The 22,776-nt window shown below is 46.9% G+C and overlaps 1 protein-coding gene across 2 annotated transcripts in view; it reads left to right on the forward strand.

Moving 5' to 3' along the window:
- Positions 1–12,940: 12,940 nt before the first annotated feature.
- The window catches only part of Adipor2 (adiponectin receptor 2), a 59,002-nt gene continuing 49,166 nt past the window's right edge, over positions 12,941–22,776 (forward strand). The window contains exon 1 of one of the 2 annotated variants that reach the window (XM_075982977.1): positions 12,941–13,257. The gene's annotated coding sequence lies outside the window, so the exon portion shown is untranslated. The remainder of the gene's footprint in view (positions 13,258–22,776) is intronic. The other variant, XM_075982978.1, reaches the window with a different exon arrangement.

A 22,776-nucleotide genomic window follows, 5' to 3' on the forward strand; every position in this document is an offset into this window, starting at 1 on the left:
TCTTCTGTTGTAGACCTACCAAGAAGCTGGTCAGTCTCCAGTGGATAGTTCCAACCCCATGGTCACACAGATGGCCTTGGTTAGGCTCAGAGGGTCACACAACAAAACAGAAGATATGAGTGTGAAAAATGGGTCATACTGGGGGTGGAGAAGGTAGAGGGGGAGGGGGAGAAGAGAGGACATGGGTAAAATTAGTGAGAATGCATGTTATGCCAGTTGGTGGTGCACGCCTTTCATCCTAGCGTTCCAGAAGCAGCGGCAGGTGGATCTCTTGAGTGTTCAAAGTCAGCCTGATCTACAGAGTGCATTCCAGGACAGCTAGGGCTACACAGAGAAACCCTGTCTCAAAAAGACCCAAAATTGCATGGTGTACATGTATGAAATTATCAAATAAATTTAACAGATTCTTTTTTTCTGACATGGTCTCACTGTGGACAGTCCTGGGTAGCCTGTAACTTGTTATGTGGATCATTGGGGTTGAACTCAGGTTGTTAAACTTGTCAGCAAGTGAACCATCTCCCTGACCCGTTTTTTTTTTTTTTGGTTTTTTTTTTTGGGTTTTTTTTTTTTTTTTGGTTTTTCGAGACAGGGTTTCTCTGTGGCTTTGGAGCCTGTCCTGGAACTAGCTCTTGTAGACCAGGCTGGTCTCGAACTCACAGAGATCCGCCTGCTTCTGCCTCCCAAGTGCTGGGATTAAAGGCGTGCGCCACCACCGCCCAGCTGATCCGTTTTGTTTTTAAGCAAAGATCACAATGGATCACCTGCTAGTGAAGTTGGTGTGTGCTAGGAGCGTGCTTAGCCATGGGTGGTGGTCTTGTTCCCTGCCCCTAAGTCCCTTTCTCCAGGCGTCTGGATGGTTTGTAGGCTCGAAGGTTGTCTTTCAGCCAGCAAGCAGATTGTAGCCATGCTTCCCAAGTGCTCACTCCATGCCCACTGTTTGCACGTCTTGCATAATGCTCTCTGTACTTCTGCAAGGGCGCATCTCACCATCACCTACACACTTCCCACAGGCTGACTGGGACCCAGATTAAGCAACAACTTTGCCTTACGAAAAAGTCCTCAGGATGGACTCCAGTCTCTGTTCTTCAGGGAGTTTCTGTGTAATGAAAGCATGCAGCTATCTGAAGCCTGAACCCCTGTTCTCCCCTAAGTCTCTGGCTGGGTTCTGTCATCTTGCCTTCTTGCCAATGTGATTTTAAAAGGGAAGAGTGAGGGAGAATGTTCGCTTGATAGCCGGCCAAGGGGACTGAGACCCCCAGGTCTGAAGTTACCAGACAGGTGGAACTGAGAAAAATAAACAAAAACCTGAAGTTAGTATATTGAGATAATTCTGAAGCTAAGAGAAGGAGGCTGAGTGTGGAGAGCCAATGTCTAGGGCTAGAGGTAGCTCACTAAACACTCAATAGGTAACTCTCCTTCAGCAGGTTCTAGAAGTCCCTTATAGGAGATAGTTTATACCAGAGCTGTGGGCACACTCCATGAGCCCACTTCTCCCAAGTTCACAGGAAGGGAACTGTCTTGCCATTATCTTCCTTGGATGTTAGCAGTGCGAAGCCTGTGGCTGCTCTTCTAGGGGATCTGGGTTCAATTCCCTACCCTGGATAGTGGCGCATGATCAGTCGCCTATAGCACTAGTCCCAGAGGATCCAACACCCTCTTTTGGTCTTACCTGGCACTGCACACACATGGTACACAGACATATATGCAGGCAAAGCACACATACACTTAAAAGATCATTTTAAAACTTAAAAATAAATAAAACTCTTAAGTGTTGGTGGGTTTGTGGCTCAGAAGTGGGGCACTTGCTTAACATGTGTGAAGCTCTGTCCTTAGCACCAAAGATAAGTAAAGTCAAACAGCAATGCTATGGCATATTTGCTTTGGAGCAGGCAGGATCATGATGTGAACTCCTAGCTCTCTTTCATAATCTGCTCTTTGGCCTCTTAGTCTTTGTGCCAAGACTTCACTCTACACCTTAAGTCATCCTAAGTCACCTTTTTGTTTTAGACAGGACTTCCCTTTGTGGCACTCACCCTCTCTACCAGCTTAGAAAGAAACAGTGGGGACAGGGTGGAGAGCTGGCTCAGTGGTTAAGGATGCATTCTATTTTCACAGAGAACCCGTTTGGTTCCCAACACCCATATCAGGTGGCTTACAACCACCTGTAACTCCAACTCCCTGGGCACCTGCATCAAAGGCATCCCTCCACTCCCAGCAGTCACATGGCAACTCACAACCATCTGTAACTCCAATCCCAGGGGATCTGATGCTCTTCTGGCTTCCACGGACACCAGGCATGCACATAGCACACAAACATGCATGTAGGCATACTTGGTGCACATACATACAAGCAAGTAAAAAACAATACACATAAAAATTTGGAGTAACTGCACACTACAACAGGTCTTGATACCAGATGTTTTGGGGGTGTCTCTAAGAGTAACAGCCTTTTTCTGAACCTGGTACGCTTCGCTTGAGGGGCTAGAGTCCCGGAAAACTTAACCACAAAAGTCATCCTGAATCCATGCTTTTTAGGTTCTCGTCTCACGAGTTTGAAGGATGACACTCATGGACCACAGAATGAATTGTGGAGGCAAGTTTATTACAGTTCATAGGTGGGAGCCTAAGAGCGAGAAAACAGAATCCTCTGTGAGAGGAGGGGCCCTTCGAAGTGGGGACCATTGAATTTTTACTCTTGGGCTTTGTAAAGGACCCATGGCAGAAACCAAAGTGAAACGGGAGGAGGATGAGCCGGTCAGTGCAGCTGGCCAACGTAGGTGTCCAACCCTCATAGGTGGACTTTTCTGTCCTGCCAGACAGCTCACACATAACCACACAGAGACTTATTAACCATAAACGCTCAGCTGATAGCTTAAGCTTGTTACGGACTAACTTTTACATCTTAAATTAACCTATGTTTTATTCGTGTTCTAGCCTCTACCACATGGCAATACTTTTTCCAACACAGCACGTTCATCTTGCTTCTCTCCACGTCTGCCTGAGGACTCCCGAGACTCCTCCCACTTCTTCCCAGCATTCTCTTAGTCTGGTTCTCCTGCCTACCCTTATTCTGCCTTGCTATTGGCCAGTCAGTTTCCTTATTAAACCAATTACAGTGACATATATTCACACAATGTAAAGGGATATTCCACGTCCCCTCTCAGTTTCAGTCACCTATGACTTCCAGGCAAGCAGAGGAGATAAGGGAGCAGGAACCAGAACTTTCTCTCCTGGTGTCCCTGGCCTAAAGCCAGGATGTTCTGAGAGCCTCCACCTGGAGTCCCTGCCCTACCTGATTTATCTCTATCTCCTGTTCTCATAAACCTGAGATGGGATCTAAAGTTCTTCTCCCACGTCTGCACACTCAAGGTTAGAGCTGGAAGAGGGAACCACAACCTGTCCTGCGTTAGCTACCTAAGTCCATGAAAATAGCCCATCCCTAAAGAGTCTGGAACAGTGTTTAATCCATTATGCTCAACTGGGCTCATGTCAGGGGATCATTTAAGGGGGACTTGGGTGGGGTGGGCAAACCTGACTCCTAGACTTAGCCTTAGGAAATAATATAAGCATAATAACAAATTCAAGAGACCAGTAAAAATGAAGCAGGTTTGTGTGTTCAAGTCAGGGTCTCCCTGTGTAGCCTTGGCTAGCCTGCAACTTGTGAGGTAGACCAGGCTGGCCTCTATCTCATAGAGATCCACCACCTCTGCCTTCTGAGTGCTGGGATTAAAGGTGTGCACCACCACACACCTGGCTGGATGAGTTTTTGATACGCCATTTCACAGAAGGATGCAGTGCAGAGAAAAGATCTAAAATGCTGGCGTGCTGATTGACACAAGACAGTGTTTTTCAAAGCCTGCCCCTCGAGAATTCCTGCTATCTCCCACAGGCAGATACTTGTCTTCTTTAATCCCTCAACTCATGAGTTTAGGACACACAGGCGTTTGGGTTTGGTTTGCTTTAGTTTGGTTTGGTTTATACAAGGTTTCTCTGTATAACAGCTCCAGTTATCCTGGAACTAGCTCTGTAGACCAGGCTGGCCTCATCTACAGAGCTAGTTCCAGGACAGGCTCCAAAGCCACAGAGAAACCCTGTCTCGAAAAACCAAAAAAAAAAAAAAAAAAAGAAAATGTCCCATTTCTGATCATGGGCTCAATCATGTAGCAGACTACGTATAACTTTCCAACCCTTGGAGTTCTGAGATAAGCAGGCATCGGCTACCAGCTAGGGAAGAGAGGGGCCTAGTGCCTCCTGCATATCTGCTGTTCTCATAAACTCGAAGCCCATCTCAGTCTATTTCTTACAGCATGCATCTTTGATCTGGCTTGTCTAGCTCTGGAAAAACACACAGCCCAGTGAAAGTGCAAAAAAAACCCAACCCCCTCCCAAAAAAACCCCAAACAAACAAACAAACCAAAAAAAAAAAAAGGAAGAAAGGGGAAAAAAAAAGCATGCAACATACAGAACTGGATCCATCTAAAGGGCCACAGCTCAAGAGGAGCCCCACAGTTCCAGCTCCCAGCCGGAATGAGCAGGACAAAGCCGGTTATTCTGCTGGCAAAAGTCAAGGGAGCTCCTCGTTCCCTCTTGGAAAGTCTCCCAGGCGATCTGTTTTTGCCATCAACAATCCTGAACTTGGAATCCTGGGCTGTGTACTAAACAAACCCCAGTGTCCGGAGTGGTGTTGTATGCCTGTAGTCCCAGCATTTGGGAGGTTGAGGCACTAGGATTGTTGTAAATCTGAGGTCAGCTGAAGCCACATAGCAATACCATCACAAAGCCCAACAAAGCGGCAGGATACTGGTGACCTGGTAGGGGAAATGGGAAAGGGAGCACTCTTTAGGAAAGAAAGAGGGGGTAAATACAGGACAAGTGGGGAGGTGGGTATAATAACAATATGAATGTCTGAAAAAGACACAAGGAATCATACTATTAACTGTTGCCCTTTAAAACTATAGTGCACAGCCGGGCGATGGTGGCGCACACCTTTAATCCCAGCACTCGGGAGGCAAAGGCAGGCGGATCTCTGGGAGTTCGAGGCCAGCCTGGTCTACAAAGCTAGTTCCAGAATAGGCAGGGCTACACAGAGAAACCCTGTCTCTAAAAACCAAAAATACTAAATAAATAAATAAAATAAAATAAAATAAACCTAATGCACACAATTCAGTGTATAAATATACATATATAGTTCTAATGAACTTTTCTGGCCTGGGCTGACAGTGCTCCCTCCAGGAGCCAAAGATTACCTCACAAAAACCATAACAGCAGGCATGATCCTCTTTTCGGTTGTCAACCAGGGTTCTCTAAGGGACTCCCAAAACATACAGCCTATTGCTCTTGCCCTTGGTTACCCTCCAGAGGTGGAAGCTAAGTCCCTATTGCTGAAGCTGCCATGCACTTCAGAAACAGGCCCAGAGAGCCCTGAGCCTGTCCTGACCTGAATGTCCTCTTCTTGAGGATTAGCTTTTACGGTACCAGAAAGTGCCAAGGAAGTTTCCAGCGGAGGGAGGCAACCAACTGTTCTACCCAGCAGTGGTATCATAAAACCTCATCAACAACCAGCATGGCACCATAACCCTATGGTACAGTAGTGGCTTGCATACCTCCTCCTTAGCAGTAGCCAGTTATTCTCTGGTTGGACTTAAGCCCACCTAACAAGAGGGACACCATGCTCGGTACTGGGAACTTAGCTAACTACTCAGTGCTTGTGATGTCACGGTTATTGGAGGAGAATCTACAACCACTAATTTACTAAACCAGCAGAATCCCTAAAGATAATCTATAAACATGGGCCTTATCCCTAAAGATAAGAGCAGTCCTCACCCCTCATCAATACACAGAGACCATCACAGAAAACCACAACCAATCAGAACACAGAGTTGTGGAGCCCAGTCCCGACGAATACATCTACAAAACACTCCCACACCTAAGGCTTAGGGAACATTGTGGAAGAGGGGGCGGAAAAACTGTAAGAGTCAGCGGATCAGGGAGTTTGCTATGAGATTGTCTCCTAGTGACATCAGAAGTTACACCCATGAAGTCTCACCAACACGCCTGCCCAAATGTGAGCTGAACAAGGAGGACACCAACAAACATGCCAAACTGTGGCGGGGGTGGGAGGGTGGGGCTGGGTGGCACACGAAGAACTACAGGCAACCAAGTAAAGTTGGGAGCATCAGGGAAGAGCATACCAGCTGGTTGTCCAGTGCCAAGTGGTCAGCCCCGAGACATATGTGTAAGATTATATGGACTCAACAGGTTCGTTTAGGAATGTGTGTGTGTGTGTGTGTGTGTGTGTGTGTGTGTGTGTGTGTACAAACACTTATGTATGGAATAGCGATTGACGAAGAGAGGCCATGAATTTGAAAGAGTAGGAGGTGTATATGGGAAAGTTTGGAGGAAGGAAAGAAGAAACGTAACTAAATAATAATCTTAAAAATAAATGAACAAAAAACACAAGAAAAAAAACAAACAAAAACAGAAGCCACACCCAAAGATCATGCTAATTTGTACAAATCACTTGACTTTCTGATGGGCCTCAAGGTGCGGCTGTATAATCTCAAATCAGGACAGAACTGCAGCCCTAGTTCTCACGGCTGACTGCTGGGAGCCTTGACGAACCCGGAGGTTCTCACAGGCCGCTCCTTTTCTAGGTGTTCCTAGAGTTGGTGCCAGCTTGGCCTGCCCTCTGCATCCTGGGAGGCTTAGGTGCTAGGGAGAAGAGAAAGCACTTTGAAAACCGCATTCGAGCCCATCTGGCTGAAAGGGTCAGTTCTGCTATGGACTGTTGTGAGTTGACCCAATAATCACAAGTTCTCTTCCTCTCTCTTTCCTTTATTGCTTTATCTGGCAAAGTAGTGAAAAGCACCTTTTTTTTTCTTGCCAGGTTCCCCCCCCCCTTTTTAAACCAAAGAACCAGAGGTGGAAATAAAGGACGGCTGTCAACAGAGTAGCTATCTGTTACCAAGACAGGTCCCTGAGAGTCACAGACTTCATTCCCTGGAGGAACCTAAAAAATTAGAAGTGTTTCATTGTCTAGGATAATCCAGCAGAGTGTAGAGCCAGGAGGAAAATTAGATGTGTTCTAGAGACTCTTTTCAGCTCCAGGACTGTGAGAGTTCTGCAGCCCTTTAGGGAATTAACTGACCCCTGCAAGGGCCCACAGTTTGGTGCAGAAACTTGGCTACCCATAAGCTGGCTAATGTCAGAGAGTTTCAGAACCGTCCTGGCAGGAATGAAGATATTGTGCCTTCTCTTTGGTTAGCAGACTGTTAAAGCAATGGATCCCAAGACATCAGAATATCCCCCCAGGAATCTCACATTGGGAACAAAAAGAGGCAGGGAGCCTGGTGCCAGCTGCAGAGGAAGCTTCTCCACTGGAAAGAGACACAGTTCTAACCATCTGTCTGACTGCCTCACAGGAGAGTCTCTGGTCACAGCAGGCCCCACCTTGGCCAGGGTCCACCTTATAGGAGGGTCTCTGGTCACGGCAGGCCCCACCTTGGCCAGGGTCCATCTTACAGGAGGGTCTCTGGTCACGGCAGGCCCCACCTTGACCCAGATTGCTTGCCTTGAGTCTTTCTATTCAAACTTGAAACCAACCAGAACCAGGGTTCTCAAGACTGTTTTGTGGGGGGGGATCAGTGAACCTCTTTGTCTCCCATTGCAATGTGGTGCTTTTTATTATTACCTTGAGTCTTGAATTGGCCTGCGAAGGACAGTTGACTGGGCCTGGTCTGCTGGGGCTGGAAGGGCCCCAACTCTGACTCTAATGCCAGCAATGGCTTTGGTAGCAAAACATGGGCTTTCTGTGTCTAGGGAACACAGGTTCCCTTTTGCAGGTTCTTAATCTCCTTAATAAAAGAGCTTTAAAAGGATGCAGAAGGAAACTAGAGGACCATTTTATTAGAGTTTGCTTCCAGTGTTTCGGCTTTCCTGAGGGATACTTTCCTGTCCTGGCAGGCCCTGTTGGACTAAGTCATAAGGCAGGGACAGCAGTACACCTTTGTGATCTTACGTCTTAGGCCGGTTGGAATGTCATGGCTCCACTTAGAGTCCGAGATACTCTTTTGAATAAGAGGAAGGATCATTCTCTTAGTGGTCCTTGAAAAGCCCCGATGCTATCAGCAATACGGGGACTGAGACACAGCTTGAGGAGTTCCCCTCCACTTTAAGGACCTAATTCAGGACAAAACTGACTTGTGGCTTTGATGCTGGAAGGAATTCCGGATGGACTAGTCAGAGCTTAGAATGTTACGGATGATATTTTGATATATTTATAAGCACATGTGCTGAAGAAGTGCTGAGAAGAACATAAGGCACAGCCCGCAGCATGGGTGTGGGCTTCTCCAGGAGCCACATCTCAGGCCTAGAAGGGACTGTGTGTCTGAGATCTGAGAAGCCTTTTGGAATCTCATTGTTTAATGACTTTCTGGGGACCCCATCTGTCTTAGGATGAAGAGACACTGATGACCACAACAACATTTATAAAGGAAACATTGAATGGGAGTGGCTTACATTTTCAGAGGCTTAGTTCATTATCATCATGGTGCCACAGGCGGCATGCAAAGCTGACATGGTGCTGGGGAAGGAGCTGAGGGTCCTACATCTTGACTCACAGAAAACAGGAAGTGAACTGAACTAGGTGTCGCTTGAGCATAGAAGACCTCAAAGCCTGCTGCCACAGTGACACACCTACTCCAGCAAGGCCACACCTACTTCAACAAGGCCACAGCTCCTAACAGTGCCACTCCCTCTGAGCTTCTGGGGTCCAATTACTTTCGAACTATCACATCTCCCTTTTTTGCCTCTGTTTCTTGTTTTGACAGTTGAGATTATAAATTGACTCTAGAGCTATCTTGGATGGGATTACAATCTAATAAACTAAAACCAGAAGCCGTTAAAGTTATACAAGGAGTTTAGGATATGGCTCTTACTGTAAGTGGAGATTCTGATGCAATCCATAGAAAATTTCAGGTTTACAGCTGGGAAGGGGGAATTGTTTTTAAGGAATTTTTGCTTTTCTGCTTCAAGATGCTTTAGGCAAGGGAGCTCTTTTTCCCCTTCTCATGTTCCCTGGATATTCTCTCTCTCTCTCTCTCTTTCTCTCTCTCTCTCTCTCTCTGTGTGTGTGTGTGTGTGTGTGTGTATGTTTCTCTCATTCTTCTATGTCCTTAGCTTTCCTATCTTTTTTTTTTTTTTTTTGGTTTTTCGAGGCAGGGTTTCTCTGTGGCTTTGGAGCCTCTCCTGGAACTAGCTCTGTAGACCAGGCTGGTCTCGAACTCACAGAGATCCACCTGCCTCTGCCTCCCGAGTGCTGGGATTAAAGGCGTGCGCCACCACCGCCCGGCTCCTATCTTTTTTTTCTGTTTCTTTTTTCTTTGTGTGTGTGTGGCGGGGAGCAGGATGAGACAGGGTTTCTCTGTGTAGCCCTGGATGTCCTGGACCTTGCTCTGTAGACCAAGCTGGTCTCAAACTCACAGAGAACTTCTTGCCTCTGCTCCCAAGTGCTGGGTCTTCTCCTCCTCCTCTTCCTCCTCCTCCTCCTCCTCCTCCTCCTCCTCCTCCTCCTCCTCCTCCTCCTCCTCTTTCTCCTCCTCCTCTTCCTCCTCCTCCTCTTCTTCTTCTTCTTCTTCCTCCTCCTCCTCTTCATCTTTTTTAAGACAGAGTTTCACTTTGCAACCCTGGAATTAAATTTAAATTATTGTGCTTAAAAGATCTAATAAGACAAAAATGCCTCTAACCCAGTGGTTCTCAATTTTTTCTAATACTGCGACCCTTTAATACAGTTCCTCATGTTGAGGTCCCCAGTTGTAAAATTATTTTCCTTGCTGCTTCAAAACTGCAATTTTGTTACTGTTGTGAATCATAATGTAGATCTGGGCATGGCTGTTGTCATTTTTTAAAAGCAGCACAAGAGAGAAAGGTGACTTGTGACAGAGCTCAGGTGGAGGGGTTTTTATTGGGGGAAAGTGAATGGGAAAAGAGGGGAGGGGGCAGGGAACCAGCCTCTGGGGGCAGGGAACCAGCCTCTGGGGACAGGAGCAGCAGAAGAGAAGAGAGAGAGAGAGACGAACAGACAGACATAGCCTGAATGCTAACAATGGTGGCACATACCATTAGTCCCAACGCTTGGAAGCAGAGGCAGGCAGATCTGTGAGTTCAAGGTCAGCCTGGTCTACAGAGGGAGTTCCAGGACAGGCTTCAAAGCTACAGAAAAACCCTGTCTTGAAAAACAACCAGGGCTACACAGAGAAACCTTGTCTCAAAAAATAAACGAAAAAAGATTTTTTATGTAAATATATAATATGCAGGATATCTGATATTCGACCATTGTGAAAGGGCCTCCAACCCCCCAAAAAGGTTGGGAACGGCTTCTCTAACCTGTACACCCTACGTGCCCAAGGACAGATGACTGCCTGGAATGTTGGGGGTAGTTGTTCATGTAAGATAACAAGTCACGTGTTTTCTCTTCTGTAAAAAAGGTTGGTTGCCCCAATTACATAGGCTATGCTTGATCACATGTAGGCAGGAGGTACTGTGTGGTGTGTCTATCCCTCACTGGCAGTGGGCTCTCACCTGCAGTGTGGCCCCTTGGCCCGCCAAGGTCCCTCTCCTGCTGGTTTTTGCAACACCTGAAACCCTGGAGCCTATTGTCTATAGGAGAAAACAAGCCATTTGTTCTCACTCCCCTAAACAAGTTTGTTTGACCCATCTGCATAGGATGTGCTTAATCACGTGTAGGTGGGGGGTTCACAGGCAGGAAATGTGTCAGGATATACGCTTGCTCCTGATTGGATGTAGTCTAGAGGTACATCAGGATGTATGCTTGCTCCTGATTGGACCTGATGGGAAATTCTTAAACTGTTGTACACCCTGATTGGGGCCATTTTCTGTACCCTCCTCCATCAGAAACTCGGTGATGGACCTGGTTAGAACCCATTCACCTAGCGAGTATTTAATTAAAGCTTGCTTCCGATTTGGCTTTAAGTTGTGGTCTTATTCTTGACTGGTTGAATTAACAAGAACTGTCACAAATTTTTGGCAAGACTGGGTTACAGAAGGAGAATCTGTCTCAAAGAAAATAATAATAATTAATGATAATTTTAAAAATTAGTCACTTGTAAGGCTGTGGGTTGAGAAAAATCAGATGCAAGAGGTATGATTTTAATCATCTAGTCTTTTAGAGAAAGGCAAAATCTGTTGAAAAGAAACAGCTCCCCATAGTCCCCATAACCTGAGGGAACTCAACAGCAGTTGTTCTTGGGCATCTAGATATGTCTGGTTCTTTGCATCCCTAGAAATCTAATTTTCTTCCTAATGTTGACCTTGGTCTTTTCTAAGAGCCAGGAACTGAAAAACAGGAACTTTTTTTTCTGTCTGTTTACCATTATCCTTCAGGGACAAAGACCTTAGGGACTTCAAACGGGAAGAAAAACTAAAGGGGAACAGGCCTACCCTGGAGGCCACTGAAGACTGAGCCAGATTTTGGCTTCCTTTAGGTCTGGCCACCCTCTTTCTCCCACTGGCCTCTACCCAGTCCCGGGCGGCCACATCAAGGGCCTAGGGTTGTGGCACAGACTTCTCTCATCACAGGGTGCCGAGGCATGAGGCCGATTGGTCACCATTGTACAGGGGCACAAGGAGTTCTTTAGGGCTGTCTCGAATAACAAAGATTATACACGGCCTTATTTATCTGAGCACATGCCTTCCGTTCCACACAATTGACTTACAAATTCTTTCTGAGAACAATGGCTATTCAGAGGTTTGGGACATTTTGTCCATGTGACTTCTGGCTAGGGACCCATAGTCCTCAGGAAAGGGGGGTGTTGGAGCAGGGAGTTTGGTATCAGTCCTACAAAATAGGCCAGTACTTGGACGTGAGGGTCCTAGTGTTTGCCAAGAAATCTGTGGGCACACACAGGTGACTGGTTCCGACCTGCTCCAGAACGCTTTGCATGGGACTGTCACGTGTCCTACTAGGCTGTCACACAACTTGTCCCCCAAGACATTGAGTAACTGTGTCCTCAATTAAGGTCACGGTAATGCAATTGCAGATAGCATCCAGGCCAAGAAATGTTAAGAAAAAGTGACTCACTGAACAGAGTACGGGCCACCGTGGCTGCCTGTCTTTCAAAAATACCAGCTCAGCTCCCATAGAAACTAGAGCAATAAAGACCTCTTATCCTCCTGACCTGTACCACTTCAGACAGAGGCCCTCGAAGCTCCTAGGAGTCTGGGCACAGTGGTGCCCTCCTAAAATTCCAGCAAGAGGCAGGAGGATCAGGAGTTCAAGACCAGCCCTGGGTACACAGTGAGTTCAACCCCAACCTGGGCTACAGCAGAAATACCAGCATTTTCGGACAGGGGCAGGAGGTACAGCTCCCCACCCATAGCAGACTAAAGAGTTTGTTTCCCTAGACCTTTAGGGACCTCAACTCAGGCCAAACTGGGATTTCTAACTTTGACACAAAAAATAATTCCAGGACGAGCCATTTTATGAAGCAGTGTTGGGGTTTCATAGTGATATTTTAGTATAGGCTTAAGCACAGGTGTTAGGAGAGGCGCTCTGGAGAAAGTGGGCCACACCTAGGGCACGGATCTGGGCTTCTCCATGGAGGGACTGCAGCTTCTGAAGAGCAGGGAAGGGGAGAAAAGTGCATGCACTCTTGCCCACACTTGTGCCCTACATATTTGAACATGCATACACGCATGCACACATACCCTATACATATATACATGCGGAAAATACCTTCAAAAAGATGAGCCAGGTGGTGGTGGCGCACGCCTTTAATCCCAGCATTCGAAGCAGAGGTAGGTGGGTCTCTGAGTTCAAACCAGCCTAATCTACAGAGTGAGTTCCAGGATAACTGGGGCGACACAGACAAACCCTGTCTTGAAAAACAAAACAAAACAAAAAACGTGTGAAGGAAGCCAGTTGACAAAAAGCCTGGAAACCCTTCCCTACCAGGGTAACAAACCGCAGTTGTGAGAAAAACGCAGGCTGGAATAGAAGAGAGGCCAGGGCTATGTAAATTGTCATGAGACTTTGGCTCCATGCTTTCAGCACGTGCCTCTTCCAGGCTCACTAGGCCACTCCCATCCACAGGAGTGGCCTTCTCTTTCTTGGCAGACTTTTCTATTTCTTTATCATATGTCCCCGGTGCAAGTCTTTGCCCGGTGACACAAGGACACAAGCTTCTGGGGACTTCAGCAGGTGCCCTTGGACGCAGATCCACAACTCTTGACAGAATTTGGGTGAGTTTTCATGTTGTTGTATTAATATCTCCAGAGTAGCTAGCTAAGAAACCTAAGGGAGACTATTGGAAGGGTCCTGAGGGGCACTTGGCAGAATAAAAGTCCAAGTCATAGAGAGGGAGGGAAGGGAGGGAGGGAGGGAGGGACAAAGTGGGGAGGAAGGGAGGGAGGGCATCCTCACTGGAGGTCAAGGTAGCAGCTTTGTTTTCAATGGTGTCTGAGGAAACAGTGAGACAGTACTCAAGGTTACAAACCACCATAAAATAGCCTAACGCTGGTGCTTCTCAACCTTCTTAATGCTGTGACCCCTTAATGCAGTTTTCATGCTGTGATCCCCAACCATAAAGTCATTTCATGGCTCCTTCATAGTTGTAGCTTTGCTAGTTATGATCAGAATGTGTTTATATCAGATATGTGCCTGCAAAGGGGTCGTGACCCCCAGGTTGAGAACAGCTGCTCTAAGTGGAAGGCACGTTAATGCTTTGTTAGCTGTTTTTACAGAGAGTGTTACGAGTCTTTAACTGGGAGCTGGAAAGATGGCTCAGAGGTTAGGAGCACTGGCTGTTCTTCCGGAGAACCCGGGTTCAATTCCCAGCATCCACATAGCAGTTCACAACTGTCTGTAACTCCGGTAGGCAAAACACCAATGCACATAAAATAAAAACAAATTAAAAAAAAATCTTTAACTGGACCCTTGGGTGAGAGACACCTTCTCTTTCCCATGTCCCCATAATTTTCCTGTCTTTCTATCCTGCTTTTTTAAAAAAGACAAAATAACAACAGCAAAACCAAACCACTTTCTCTAAAATATTACCCTTATATCTTGCCTTACTTAAAATGTTATCTGGCTTGGCTTGCTTAAGAAATGATTAGGCAAGGAAGCCAGGACTCTGCTTGGCTTAGAATGTGTTTTTGCAGCCTGAGACCCTCGCCTGTATATCCTATGTGCAAACCCCTACTCTGAACACTGTTCCTGGTGACCTGTGAGGACCTATACTTGCATCAAGCTGTACATACACATGTTTTAAACAATGGGATAAGTTGTTCCCCTTAGCAATCCCCTGGTAGTACCTGTTTCTATTCAAACAATCCTACAACTCAAGTTATGGGGCAGTGGGCCAGTTCAGCCTACGCTGGTTTGGGGCACATGTTTAATAAAGCAAGCTATGTCTTTTTCTTTTTTGGTGCGCACTGTGCCTTCTTAGGAACCTTTAGGAAGAATTCTCTATCTGTTCTTTTGCCTATGTCTAATTGGGTGTGCACACGATTGAAATCAGATGGTTCATGGGGAAGGACATGTGCTGTGAGCAGGAAGGCTTGCATAATCCAATTCTGTTAATAAAAGCACAGAAATGCTCACACTCTGCCCCTTAGCAATCAAACTCCTCCTCCTTTTGAACCCCATAAAAGGAAGCTTCAAACAGTGCCCAGACCCTTGAGTGACTTCTCTCTTGGGGCCATTTTCACCCTGAGCTTCTCATATCTTTTGAGTCTGCTCTGGGCTTTTTCTTTGAACAAAGTCTCCTTTGCTTATCTGTGCGCGATTATTTCGGTTCATTGAATAAGAAGCCAAGAACCTGAAAACACTGGGCCCAGACCCTGGCCACTTGTAATGATGGATCTCTCTGTATTGCCCAAGTCAGCCTCCGGTTCCTGGGTTCAAGGGATAGAGCTTCTCCTGCCTCACCTTCTGGAGCTGCTGGGACTTCATCTAGGGGCTGCCACTGTGCTGGGTGGGCTGTCTTAGCTGGGGTCTCTATTGTGGTGATAAAACACTGTGACCAAAAGCAGCTTGAGCAGGAAAGTGTGTATTTTCCTTACACTTCCACGTCACGGGCCTCAGTACCCACTGTGCAGTGGGTAGTGGAGGGGTGTGCCACCCCCTGGGCAGGTGGTCCTGAGCTGTATGAGAAAGCAGGGTGAGCAAGTCATGACCAATCAACCCATTAATTAATAAATTGCCCCATAAGTTTGTCCACTTATGGCAAATCTGGTGGACAAACAATTGAGATTCTGTCTTTCCAAATCATTCTTGCTTGTATCAAGTTGACAAAAACAAACAGGCAAGCCAGCACCTGGGTTCACTCATTTAATTTAATCCTCTGGTACAAAGAAGGTTTTTAGACAGGGGCACACTCTAGAGCAGGCTCGAAGCTCGTGATTCCGTGGCTCTGTCTCACTAGCTATCCAGGTGTGCGTCACTGCACCCAGCCTCACCATTTCTTTATTCTGAGAAACTCCAGTGGTCACATGTCATCACAGCCCCAAACCAGCTCGCAGGCTCATCGCCACCTTTCACCTCTCTATCCTCTCTTAGTCTGGTCTCAGCCAGCCATAGAAACCTCACCATACCAGAGAAGAAAGAACACTACCCAGGCCAGAGATTCCAGCTAGGCTGGTTCAATCACTTTGGCTAAGGGACATCCCTAGGAAGGCAGGTTCACAGTAAGCCATGCTACAGAGATGGGCGGAATAATTAGTCCTTTCTTGAGATACTGTACTTTCCCTTCCCAGAATCCCTGCACCTGGTGCAGAAGCTTAAAGGCCACAGACACCGGGTTGTAAGTCTGCCCAGTCTGAGTTATTCTGAAAACTGAAACTTCTTTTTTTCTTCCTTCTCTTTTCTCAGCATTTTTTCCTTCATGCCCCTTCCCTAGCATTTTTTGGCTTCCTTACTCTTTCTCCAAAGTCTCCCTCCCCACACTGTGGCTTCTTGTTGGTCATGTGTCTGAGCTCCAATCCAGCTCACATGATGGCATCCTGGCCTTTTCCCTTCTCTCTTCCCGTCTCCCCTGGACAGTAGCTGAAGTTTATAGTTTGCCTGCCCTGCAGTTTTTCCTTTAAAGGCTAATAAAATTGTCCTCGTGCTTCCGTTTGAATCCCTTGAACTCCCCCAGGAGACCCCCAATTGCACCTGACTCATTCACCAGCGTCCACAAATTCCATATTGTTTCTGATCACCTGATTAGGGAAATAACCCTCAACTTGTGCAGAGTGGCACTTGCCACAAGGAGTTACTGGGAACACAGACCCCTGCCTTTTCCCCAGTGGGCCAAACCAACCTCTGAGACCTGCTCCACGGGGCAGGGACAGGGTCTGCATGCCATTGGACTTACACAGGCTATGGCACCTCCCTTCCTCCCTTTGGCCAAACTCAGGCTTGGTATCTCTCCACCTCTCTCCCACAGTTGGCTGAGAGAATCACACAGGAGCTTGATCACTCCCAATAAATTGTTCAAGGCTCCCGATCTGGGCGGCGCCACCATGTGTTCCATGCCTGGCCCCTTCCCCCTTTGGCTCCTTCTGGCCTGTGTTACACACTCCACTTGGCACTGATTCAGGAAAATATAATTTTCTGCCTCTTCTTTGCCTCCAAACATGTCCTTTTCCTTCTGAGAGCCTTCCATATGGGAGTCCTCACATAAGCCAGATTTGCAATCTGCCATGCACTGGTAGCCTCTCTGCATCCTGCACCCCGCACACCTGTGAATGATGGAAAAAGCAGGAAGCAAAGTACCGGAAAGGGTAGCCCTGGCCATGTGGAAAGCACCAGATCACCTCCTTGTACGGTCATCTATGGAGCAGGAGCACCACTCTCCTGGTCCCTTGTCTGGGGAAGTGCCAGGATGCATGGCTGTAACTCCAGCACTTGGAAAGCTCAAACAGATGGATTACTTTGAGTTTGAGGCCAAACTGGGCTACAAAGTGAGTGCCAGGCCAGCTAGGACTACAGAACTGTGTCAAAAACAAAGCAAAACATCAAAATCAGGCGCAGGGTCAGGAGACCCAGGAGACACTGAGTTGAAGGAATGAATGGTTATCTGGGCAGGATGGCCTTCCATGTCCTCCTTTCCTACAAGGTTGACAAAAAAACATGTTAATCCTAGCACTTGGGAGGCCTAGGCAGGAGGATTGCTGCAAGTTCAAGGTCACCTTGGGTTGCAGAGTTTCATAGTGACTGGATTGGTACTGGTTGTGTATGTGTTGTATATATGTGTGTGCACCTGTATGTATGTGTGTTTGTGGATATCCATGCACATGTATGTGTGCACATGTATGTATGTGTGTTTGTGGATATCATGCATATGTATGTGTGTGCACATGGAGGCGGTTTGATGTCAGATATTTCCCTTAATCACTCTCGACATTATTTTGTGAGACAAACTCTCTCATTGAATGTAGAATCCACAGCTCAGCTAGACTGGCTGGCTGGCAAGCTCCAGGGATCCTCCTGTCTTTGTCACTACAGTGCCGGGTTAGAGGTAACCACAGCCACATATGGCATCATACATGTGCTGCGACAGAATTCAGATCTTTGTGCTTGCTACTCAGTGGACACTTTCCTGACTAAGCCACCTATCTCCCTGGGATTCTTTCTTTCTTTCTTTCTTTCTTTCTTTCTTTCTTTCTTTCTTTCTTTCTTTCCTTTCCTTTCCTTCTTTCTTTCTTTATTGGAGATAGGCCAAAAGGCTGGTTTGGAACTTGCTCTGTTCTCAGAAGGCCTTGAACCCAAGATGCTCCTGGGTCAGCATCAAGCGCTAATCTTGCAGGCAGACTACAAGCCTGCAGCTTGCCAAAGCACAGCTCCCATGTTCCTTTGAGGAATCAGCTCTGAAGCCAGTGTTAGGCAGAGAGCTACTGTAAGATGGGGACTCTGTGTTTATGGAAGAGAAGAAGGAGGCAGTGGGTTAAGGGAGGAGGGAGCAAGAGAAGGAGGGCAGGAAGCAAACCAAGATTTACAGCTGTGACCTCCAGTTCTAATCCAACTTTCTTTCTTTTTTTTTAAATTTATTTATTTATTAAAGATTTCTGCCTCCTCCCAGCCACCGCCTCCCATTTCCCTCCCCCTCCCCTGATCAAGTCCCCCTCCCTCATCAGCTCGAAGAGCAATCAGGGTTCCCTGACCTGTGGGAAGCCCAAGGACCGCCCACCTCTATCCAGGTCTCCTAAGGTGAGCATCCAAACTGCCTAGGCTCCCCCAAAGCCAGTACGTGCAGTAGGATCAAAAACCCATTGCCACTTTCTTTCTTTTATCTCTGTTTGCCTTCTATGGCAGCGAGAACGCTGGCTATGGAGGGGAGTTTTCTAAGAGGTTGAGCAGTTTTCTAAGAAGCTGGGTATGGCGTCTTGTGCCTGCATCTAGGAGGCTGAGGCAGGAGGATTGCTGTAAATTTAAGATCAGTTGGGACTAAATAGTGAGACTCTGTCTCAAAAAAAAAAGCGGCTCATTGGGTAAAGGTTCTTGCTGCCAAGACTTAATGACCTTGACGTGAAGGGAGAATCGACTCTCAAAGGTGGTTCCATAACTGAGCATGTAAGGGCACACTTGCAATGCCAGCAAAGGCATGTGGGTCTACACAGAAAGTTCTGGGACAGCCAGAGCGACATGAAGATTCTCTGTCCCCCCATCCCAAAAGGGTGGTCCTCTGACCTCCACAGTGTGCCTGGCACTTGTTTGACAACACACATACATGTACAGCCACACATAAATGAGTTTAAAATGCAGAAAAGTATCCTATAGAGAATTCTCTCCGGTGTATATTGGCATCTGTGTGCTAGAAATTTTTGCAGAACTGGATGGTGTCCTCGTTTGCTTACGAATGCTGTGATAAAACACCGAGCAGAACCAACATGGGGAGGAGAGGATTTGGCTGTCAGACTACAGCCCCTCAATGACAGAACCAAGACAGGACCTTAAGGCAGGAACCTGCAGCAGAAACTGGGGCGGAGACCGTGGAAGAACGCTGTTTACTGGCTTGTTCGGCTGCCTTTCTTCTTCAGCCCAGGCCTGCTTGCCCAGGGATGGTATTGGCCACAGTGGGCTTGGCTCATCTACATCAACTAGCAAGTTTTAAGAAAATGCCCCATAGACATGGCCCAATCTGATGGAAGTAATTCCTCAACTGGGTCCTACCTCCCTCTGTGTCTAGGTTTGTGTCACAAACCATGACAACAAATTAGCTAAAAAAATATCTAAAGGTGATCACCAGAGGGGAAACTTGCTATCTGGAGACTGAGGAGGTGGGAACGCCATCATATGATGGAAAAACCAGCCCAGGCCAGGTATGGTGGGTGACTGCAGTCTTAGTACTCCGGAAGCTGAAACAGGAAGGTACAGACCTCAAGGCCAGCATGGACTACATAGCAAGACCCCATTTCAAGCCAATCAACCAACCAACCAACCAACCAAACCCCAATACTTGAGAAACCACACGAGAAACCTTCACTCACTTCCACCTCCAGTTAAAGCACAGAAGGGTGGAGTTTCATTGCCTTCTGACCTTTTGAAAGGGATCCTGTCTGGTGATCTCGGTGGCAGGGAGAGGCTTAGCCTTCGGACCTGAAGCAGAACTGGGGCAGAGGGAAGCTGATATCTGGAAGAGACACTGTTCTTGCCTTTCTCCAGCCAAGATAGGTTTTGAAACTCTCTGGAGCCATGACCCAATCCCCACTGGTCCCAGCTCAAATCAGCCCCTTTAGTCTCCCTTTTGAAACAGCCTGGGTGTGAGCCAACGGGGCTCATGGCTAAGCCACTCCACTCAGTCTCTACGAATAAGCCCCAGAGACCGACAACCTTTGGACCTGGCACGGACCCTATTACAGCTAAGTGACTTGGAATCAGTATGGACCTAGACGAGGGGAGCACAAACCATCACTGATAGCACGCTTACTGAGCATGCATGAGGCTCTGGGTTAAAGTTCTAGTATGAGGAGATTTTGTTTGTGTTCTAACAAGATCAGAGGGTGGAGCTAACTATAAATAAAGCTTTATTTGTTAGAGCGCTGACAGAATATTGCCACAGGGAAAACATTTAAAAATTAAAGAAATGTCAGATGGTGGTGGTGTCATGCCTTTAATTCCAGTGGTAGAGGCAGGTGGATCTCTGAGTTCTGGGTCAACCTTGTCTACAGAGAGACTTTCCGGGTAGTCAGGGCTACACAGAGAAACTCTGTCTTGGAAAACAGAAGCGGAGGAAAAAGAAGAAAATGACTACCTTAACTTGGTGTGGTCTCCTGCACTAAAGCCCAACACTCTGGAAACGGAGGTAGGTGGATTGCCAATGAGATCAAGGCCAGTCAGGGCTACAAAGTGAATCCCCGGCCAGCCAGGGTTACATAAGTGATACCTTGTCTCAAAAGCTAGTTGCCTAAGGCTGTAGAGACAGCTCCGTAATTAACAGCATGCAATGGCTGTTCTTCCAGAGCGCCCAGGTTTTGTTCCCAGCACCCAAGTGCTGGCCAGAAACCATCCAGTAGTCCCAGTCCCAAAGAATCCAATGTCCTTTTCTGGCTTCCTCGGGCACTCCATACATACATGCAGGCGAACATTAATGCACATAAGATAAAATCAATAAAACGAAACAAAACAGAAGCCTAGCTAAGGAAGAATTCCTATATGGTTTGGTTCTTGTCTAGGGACACTTTTTATGTCAATTGTATTCCTTCTGACTGGAGAAGAAGAAGAGAAAGAGGCAGATTTCTGAACTAATGGGCTACCACTACCTTCACACAGTAGGCTTTTATTCTCATCTTCCCTCAGATAAGTTGTAACGGGTTGTGTGTCACAAGCAGTTGCTCAGGTACTGCCTTCCACAGACCACAGACCTTCACTGTGACTTCTTCCTTCTTCTGAAAATCGTAAGCTTTCCCCGGTTACCAAAGCTCAGCCCAGCAGTGACAGTGGGCCTCTTCCTTCCTGAAAGCGGGATGGGGTTAAGACCTCAGCTCAGGCATGTTGGAGCTTCTATACACCAGGCTGGCCTTGAACTCACAGGGATCCCCCTGCCTCTGCTTTCTGAGTGCTAAAAGGCATGTGCTCCCACAGCTTGGCTCATTTTTATTTCTATTTTTTGGTTTGGCCAGCCTGGAACTTGATATGTAGACCAGGCTGGCCTCAAATTCAGAGATTCCCTCTTCTTAACTGTTCTTGCTTTTTGCTTTTTTTGTTTGTTTGTTTGTTTTTGTTTTTGTTCTCAAACTCCCTATAAAACTGAACATGACCTTGAACTTCAGATCCCTGAGTGCTGGGATCACAGGTGTGGGCACCAACCATGCTGCTGGTGTCTTGCTAGGGATCAAGTTTCTTTGTCGCTTTAGAATTGGGAAATGTGAGCCCTCTGACTGCCCCACTTTCTCAGGATTGTTTTGGCTACTCGTGTCGTTTCTCATGAGTTTTAGAATCAGTTTGTTCCTTTATACAAACAAAGGCAGTAGGGATTTCTAAATTAAAAAAAGTATTTTAGATGTGTGTGTTTACGCGTGTGTGCACACGTGCGGGTCCGTGGGCCTGGGCTTGTGCATGGAGGCCAGAGGATGTCAGGCGTCCTTCTCTGACACTTTCCCTCTTAGTTCCTTGAGGGGTCTCTCACTGAACCTGGAGCTACACCGGAGGCCAGCAAGCTTCCCCCGTCCTCCTGTTTCCACCCTCCACTGCATTGGTGTTACAGGGGTACAGGAAACCATGTTTGTTTTCTTCATGGGTTCTGGGGATTTGAACTCAGGTCCTTATGCTTGTGCAGCAAGTGCTCCTACCTGCTAAGCCATATTCCCAGCCCAAATCTTTACTGCCTTGAGCTCACTGTGTAGTCAAGGATGACTTTGAATTTCTGATCCTCCTGCTCCTACCTGAGTGCTAGGATGACAGGTGTGGGTTACTATGCTTGGTCTAGATGGTACTAATCTAGACCAATTCATCCGTTATTTTCCTCTCTCCTCCATCCCTTTCTTTCTCTGTAGCCTTGGCTAACCTGGACATCATCACCAAGCCTAGATTGGCCTCAGACTCCTGGGGACCTTCTTGCCTCAGTCTTTAGGGTTCTGGAATTAGAAGTGTGGGCTGTTGGCTGGGTTTCCAAGGCATGAATAGTAGAGAATGGGTAAGAAGAAAATGAATGGCATGTCCTGGGAATTAAATCGGAATTCAGGGCTGGCGAGATGGCTCAGTGGTTAAGAGCATTGCCTGCTCTTCCAAAGGTCCTGAGTTCAATTCCCAGCAACCACATGGTGGCTCACAACCATCTGTAATGAGGTCTGGTGCCCTCTTCTGGCCTGCAGGCATATACAGACACAATAGTGTATACATAATAAATAAATAAATATTTTAAAATAAATAAATAAACAAATAAATCGGAATTCAGTCTGTGTTGCCTGTTGACAAATAAAAACCAAGAACTGATCTTTAAACTGTACTTTATTCAGAGAGCTGGCAATCTGGGAGGGAAATCTGCCTTCCCCAACCATCTCTGTTAGCATATTTACAGGGAATTAGAAAAGAGGCGATAAATCCATCCAAAGTTATTCCCTCTTCACCCCTGGCCAGGCAGTTGGTCTCGACTCTGAGGTTTCAGAGGGTTGAACATACTAGGGCCACCCGGTTTTGCATTCTCCCTGAGTCTCTATTTGGAGGACATCCAGTTTGAAGGTTAACTTGAAGCAAACAAACAAACCATTATCAGAGTGTACATGTTGGATTACTACCAATGTGTACAGTCAGAATCCTTCCTACAAAATGAAATGAAG

This window comes from Microtus pennsylvanicus, chromosome 8, assembly GCF_037038515.1.
Source record: "Microtus pennsylvanicus isolate mMicPen1 chromosome 8, mMicPen1.hap1, whole genome shotgun sequence".
In the NCBI taxonomy this organism is placed as follows: domain Eukaryota; kingdom Metazoa; phylum Chordata; class Mammalia; order Rodentia; family Cricetidae; genus Microtus; species Microtus pennsylvanicus.